General features: G+C 47.9%; 1 pseudogene; it reads right to left on the minus strand.

Annotated features, from left to right (window-relative positions):
- Window positions 1–3,615: 3,615 nt before the first annotated feature.
- On the minus strand, window positions 3,616–5,330 carry LOC147345532 (sorting nexin-17-like; annotated as a pseudogene).
- Window positions 5,331–6,039: the final 709 nt, after the last annotated feature.

A 6,039-nucleotide genomic window follows, 5' to 3' on the forward strand; every position in this document is an offset into this window, starting at 1 on the left:
ATTCCATTTTAAATAAGATAGTAATTTTCACAAAGGCAGTTTTGTCTTATTAATCTGCTTTGTGAGAGGTGCAAGCTAGACACTGAGACGCAAAGTTCCCACAGCTGACTGAGCACTGCAATCCCTCTGTCTTACAAGACATGTCAAGAACCAGAAGATTGTCACTTACAGAGATGGCTTGGATCATTATAATGTGTGGGGAGAAAGCTTGAGTTCTACAGGGACAGATACCTCCCTTCCTTTGTTTTCTACAGCCAATATCTATTGAGAACTCTCCCTCCTTCCTTCAAAGGGGAAAAGGAATTCTGGTCTCCTAAAACCGGGAATCAAAAATTCCCTGGCAATCCAGTGGTTAGGACTCTGCGCTTCCACTGCAGGGGGCACAGGTTTGCTCCCTGGTTGGGGAACCAAGATCCCACATACTGCACAGCGTGGAGAAACAAAAATAAAAAACTGGCATGGACACCGATGAGGAAAACAAGTGCTTAAGCAGAAGCTAAATTAAGCTTCTCCACCTTTTTCAACTGCCTGTCCCCTCACCGAGGCCATCTCCAATCTGATTTCCATTCTCTTTCCATGCTCCCTTTGTCACCACGCCTTCCTCTGCTGGGTTCTCACTCCAGATGCTGCACCAAGCTCACTGCCTTCTCAATGCTTCATTTCTCACCCAGGTTTGGATCTCCCTGTGCAGACCATCACAAATTACTTTCAGCTCCAGGATCCTATACCTGAATGCAGCTTGGGGTCCAACCATCATGACCAAGGTTCCCAGAGCTGGCTGAAAGCTAGTGAGGCCCAGCAGTTGCTGAAACGGGAGAGTCCGAAGAGCTGGTGGGAGCTCTCCAAGTTGCCAAATTCAATCCCCACAACGTGGATATAATCAGGCTGACAGACGAGTTACCTAATGGAAATCAAACAGGCCTTGACCATCAACTAGATACAGTTTCCAGTCCCAGCTCAATCCATACTAATGATGTTGGGGAAAATACTGAACTTCTCTATGCCTCTATTTTTCATCTGAACATAACAATACCATGCAGCACAGAGAAAAAGATTAGAAATGCTATTTGTATAGCATCTGGCCCAGTGCTTGGCACTTAGAAGGTGCAGAGTAAATGGTCTGGGTTGGTGTAAGAGAAGTACCATCTTATAGGAATTTTAAGCATATCTCACTATTTGACATATATTAATAGGTTTAACGTCTGTCATCCCCACAGAATGTAAGGTTCTTGGAGAGTGGGTAATTTGTTTCATTGGTGAATCTCAGCACCTCAAGAAGTATCTAGTCCTAAAGTAAACATTTGGCAAATGAATAAATGGGTAAAAAAAGACAAAGACGACTAGGGTCTTCACACCTGGTTTACTGACCAGGTGTCCAATACTCAAGCATTATAAAGAGTACAAACGAAGTTGAAAATTGGTTTCGGCTGAGATGTCCCTGAGATCCGTCTCCCCTTCGTTTTCACTCCTATGGCTCTAAGGTGGGATTTCTGAACTTCAGCACTATTAATATTGGGGGCCGAACAGGTATTTGTTGTCTTGTGCGCCCCGCCTCTATTACACTGCAAACACCTGCGGTCAGAGTTTGGCTTTCTGCGCCAGAGGTACACGGCTCTTGCTCAGCTACATTATCCACCTAAACACCAGAATTTGTTTCTGCGGGGTAATCCACTCCATAGTCTAGGCGCTCTCTGAAGACAAGGAGTTCTGAGCTGTCTTCGTGTCCCCACTGCCCAGCACATGAGTGCCATAAGGCCTTGGTGAACCAGTGCTTTATTCGCATAAATCACAAGAACAAGAGGCGTAGGGCCTTTCAAAGGCGACTTCACGGGGAAAGTGAGGGACAGGGCGAAGAGCGACAGGGCCCACACACCAGGCTTCCGCGTTCCCAGGCCTCTCCAAACAGAGGAGGTTGCAGCTCATGGCCACTGAGTGTCTTCCCGTTCAAGGATCCGAGACACGACTACAGCCTCAGAGAGGAGGGAGCTACAGGGCTCGGGTCCGCCCACCGGGAAAACCGCCCTCAACCCAGTCAGTCAACCACCAGGCTGTCTTTCCCAGAGCGCGGCCGGAAGCTGCCATTGTGCAAGCCATGACTTACAAAAAGTCTGGCGCGTGCGCAAAGGCTAAGCCAGAAACCAGCGCCGCGGAACATGCATAGCCCTCCCCAACTGGTCCCGCCCCTTCGCTAATCGACAGCAGTCTTACCCAATGAGAAGGCGGGATCCTCGTTGCGTCATAACCTATTTAAACCGCTTATTTGTTAATCCCTCCTATTGGTTCAGTTCAGTTCAGTCGCTCAGGCGTGTCCGACTCTTTGCGACCCCATGAATCGCCAGGCCTTTCAGTTTGACTGGGCGCTTCCGTTTCTCTTATTTTGAAGGGTCCTTGTAGCACCTGTTCTCCCTCCGTTTACAGATGAGACAGCCACAGTAGTACTATCGAGAATCACTGCTCTTCCTTCACTTCTTCCCATAATCAAACACAATTCTGTCCCTCTCTTCCCCACCCACCTCTCTTTCCTGTCAATATAGCCATCCAATTACCCTGCTGTCTAAATAGGGAGGCAGGGAATTCCCTGGTGGTCCAGTGGCTAAAGACTCTGCGCTCCAATGCAGGGAGTGTGGGGTTCGACCCTTGGCAGGGGAGCTAGATCCCACATGCCGCAACTAAAAGATCCCACGTGCTGAAACTTAGAGTTCACGTGCAGCAACTAAGACCCTGCTCAGCTAGTTAAACAAATAAATAAATGCAGGAAGATATCCTAGAACGTTAGGAACCTAGAGACTTGGGAACCTTGTTGTAGTCTGCAAATAATTAGCTGTGGTAGCCAGTGGATCTCTCTCGCACTTTGTTTCATCATCTATAAAATGAACACAGTAAACAGGAACACTGTAAAGATCAAAACAGATGAACATGATTAAGTCCTCCCATTTATTTAGGACTTGTTTGACTTCATGTCTCACTAGATTTATAACTATTTAATTTTTTGAAGCTATTATAAACTATATTAATTCCAGTGTATAGAAAGAGAATTTGTTTGTTGACTTTGCATCATGTGATCTTACTAAATGTCCTTGCTCCAGAAACTCTGGTAGGGTCTTAGGATTTTCTACATTGACAATCATGTCACCTGTGAATAAGAACGTTTTGTTTTTCCTTTCCAATCTGGATGTTTTGCATTTCCTTTTCTTTCTTGATTGGACTGGCCAAGCCTTCCAGTACAATGCTAAACAGGAGTGACAGGAGTGGGTATTCTTCTTTTGTTCCTTAGCTCAGAGGGAAAGCATTCGGTTTCTGACAATTAAGTGTGATATGTACAATAGGGTTTGTTTGTTTGTTTTAGGCAGCAATCAGGCTGAATTTAATGATGGAGAGCTGGGCCAGACCACACACAGACCTCTGCCCATCCCCTTGACTCATGGCCCCTAGAAGCCAGAAGCAGCCTGGAGGGAACTGTAGTTCCTCCCCAGGCAGGTGGCCATGGTCCGGTGGACTTTGTGCAAAATACTAAATGCTAATTTGGCATTGAGGGCCAGCTCTAGGTGATCCTTTGTGTAGCCAGCCCCAGGATGGGGGACGGGGGGGAAAAAGAGGTGGGTTAGGACGCCCCTGGCCGAGAGGAGAAAAGGGGACAAGAGAAAGGAAAATGCCCCGTTTGGGAGGCAGGTTGGGATATAGGCACAGGGCTAGTTTCTGAACATTCCCCCAGGGCAAAGGGCAGATATCCGAGTGCTGGAGATCACAGGTACTCGTCTCCAATGCCCATAAAGGCGAAACTGCCGTGGACGTCACTGGCACTGGCATCTGTACCAGGCGTGCCAATCACCCGCAGGTTCACAGCACTCAGTTTGTTTGAGAGTTTGACCATGGACTCCCGGGTGGCATCTGGTGACTCAAGAAGCAGTGGTGACTTCACGGCTTGCGGGCTGTCTGAGCATCTCAGGGTGCCCCCCACCCGCCGGTGCACCATCTTCCTGATACTGCCGCCAGATTGCTTCACCATCAGTTCATCTACCATGGACTGCAAGCAGATACTCATCATGATAGCCTGGGGGCTGGTGATGGTGACCCATTGTAGCTGGTCCTTGCTCATGAGGTATTCAAAAGCCAATTCCAGGTGCACCTCACCCCGGCCGCGGCTGCTTGTGCCTCAGCTTGGCAGTGGCACAGAGGAGGTGACCCACCAGCATCGCATGCGGGTGACCCGGAAGGAGACTTCACAGAGTTGCTGGCCAGGCAGGCGGAGCTGGAGGCTGAGCTCACTGTTGCCTGTGAGGGGCGAAGCGGCTTTGCACTCTCGCCTCCGCTCCTCAGCGCGTCTCCGCTGTCTCGCTCGCCATTTGCGGAGTGCAGGAGCGGGGTGCTTACAGACAGTCCTTCTCTGAGAAGTCAGCCAAACAGGCATCAAAGCGCAAGTAGCCATAGTGCCGCAGTGTCTGGGCCAGCCGCAGGAACTCCTTCTTGGAGACCTCCTCCTGCAGTGATTTGAGCTGCTACTGTTCCTTGGCCACCAGGATCCACACACGCTTAATGTCTGCTACCATCTGAGCATAAAGCAGGTTCAGGCCAACCCGGTTCTCCATGACATTGTCGTCGTAGGTAGAGTCCAAATAACTCTTCCTTAGCACAATCTTACAGTCTTGACTCTGAAGACTGGTAACAGACACATAAGGCAACTCAAACTCTTGCAACTTCCGTACAAACAAAAAGGCTCCATCCTATTTTTCTGGAACTAGAAAGAGACTGAAGTAGCTGATCAAGTCATCTGGAATATCCAGCATTGCAGCCACACCCTCCAGGACATATTCAGTCTGATCTGAAGTTAGCACGTTGACCAGAACTTTCTGCCCGTTGCTGAGTGGCATTTCCAAAGAGACCTCTTCTGTGAGGACCTCCTGCTGTGCCTGACGAAGGAAACAATTGAAGGTCTCACTGCTCCCAAGCAATGGGTCTTCCCGAACAGCTTGCATGTACTTCTCTAACTGCTCTCTCCTGTTTCACTCTGCCGGTGTCAAAGCCAAAAGCTTTTTTGGGGGAAATGCAGGAAGCACATTGGCCCCATATTCCTTCCGAAGCTGCTCGTGCAACCCCAGGAGCTGCCTGTTGCGCACGCAACAGTGCAGGACTCCATTCACGTGAATGTTATAAACCACGTTGGCTGAGCCGCCGCTCTCCTCGCTGTGTGACTCGGTTTCAAGAATGGAAGAGTACATATTCCCTGCAGCAGGGCCCGGCTGGGCTCCGGACTATGAGGGGCGAAGCGGCTTTGCACTCTCGCCTCCGCTCCTCAGCGCGTCTCCGCTGTCTCACTCGCCATTTGCGCAGTGCAGGGGCGGGGTGCTTACAATGGGTTTTTAAAAAGTAGATGCTCTTTGGGAGTTCCCTGGTGACCTAGTGATTAGGATTTGGTGCTTTCAGTGCCATGGCCTGGGTCCAATCCCTGGTCAGGAAACTGGGATCCCACAACTTGTGGGAAAATTAATTATAAAAATAGATGCTCTTTTATAGGTTGAAGAAGTTCCATTCTTTTCCTAGTTCCCTGAGTTTGTCATAAATAAATGTTGTATTTTTGTCTCCATGTTACTACAGTTTCATTTTCAGGTTGCTAGTTGTGCTAATCTGAGGTAAAGGAATATCAGAGAACATAAATTGTAAATTCACTATCAGTTCTGTGATGCTTTGCATTCTACTGTTGTTCTCCAATTCACCTGCGATTAATAAAGTTCTCAAATAGCTGCTCCATGCATTTTACCCAAATTTTAAGGTTGTTGTCTATGTGAGAAAAAAGGTGAAGCATGCTTATTTTAACTTAGCCAGAGCTGGAACCCTAATACTATTAGTTTTTCTAGTGCTTTTCCAATCTTTATACAATATTCTTTCTTTCCTGTATTACTGGTTCTCCACTATAACACCTAATCCCTGCTTCTGCAAATCATCATAAATTAGTTTACTTCTTTTCAAAGCCTATACTTTATCTTCCTTTTTTTGTTGTCTACCATCTTCTTCCCTGTTCCACCTGCTAGTATTAATACTGGA

Source organism: Bos grunniens, chromosome 25 (genome assembly GCF_055505025.1).
Source record: "Bos grunniens cultivar Pamir isolate PY7600 chromosome 25, Bosgru_T2T1.0, whole genome shotgun sequence".
In the NCBI taxonomy this organism is placed as follows: domain Eukaryota; kingdom Metazoa; phylum Chordata; class Mammalia; order Artiodactyla; family Bovidae; genus Bos; species Bos grunniens.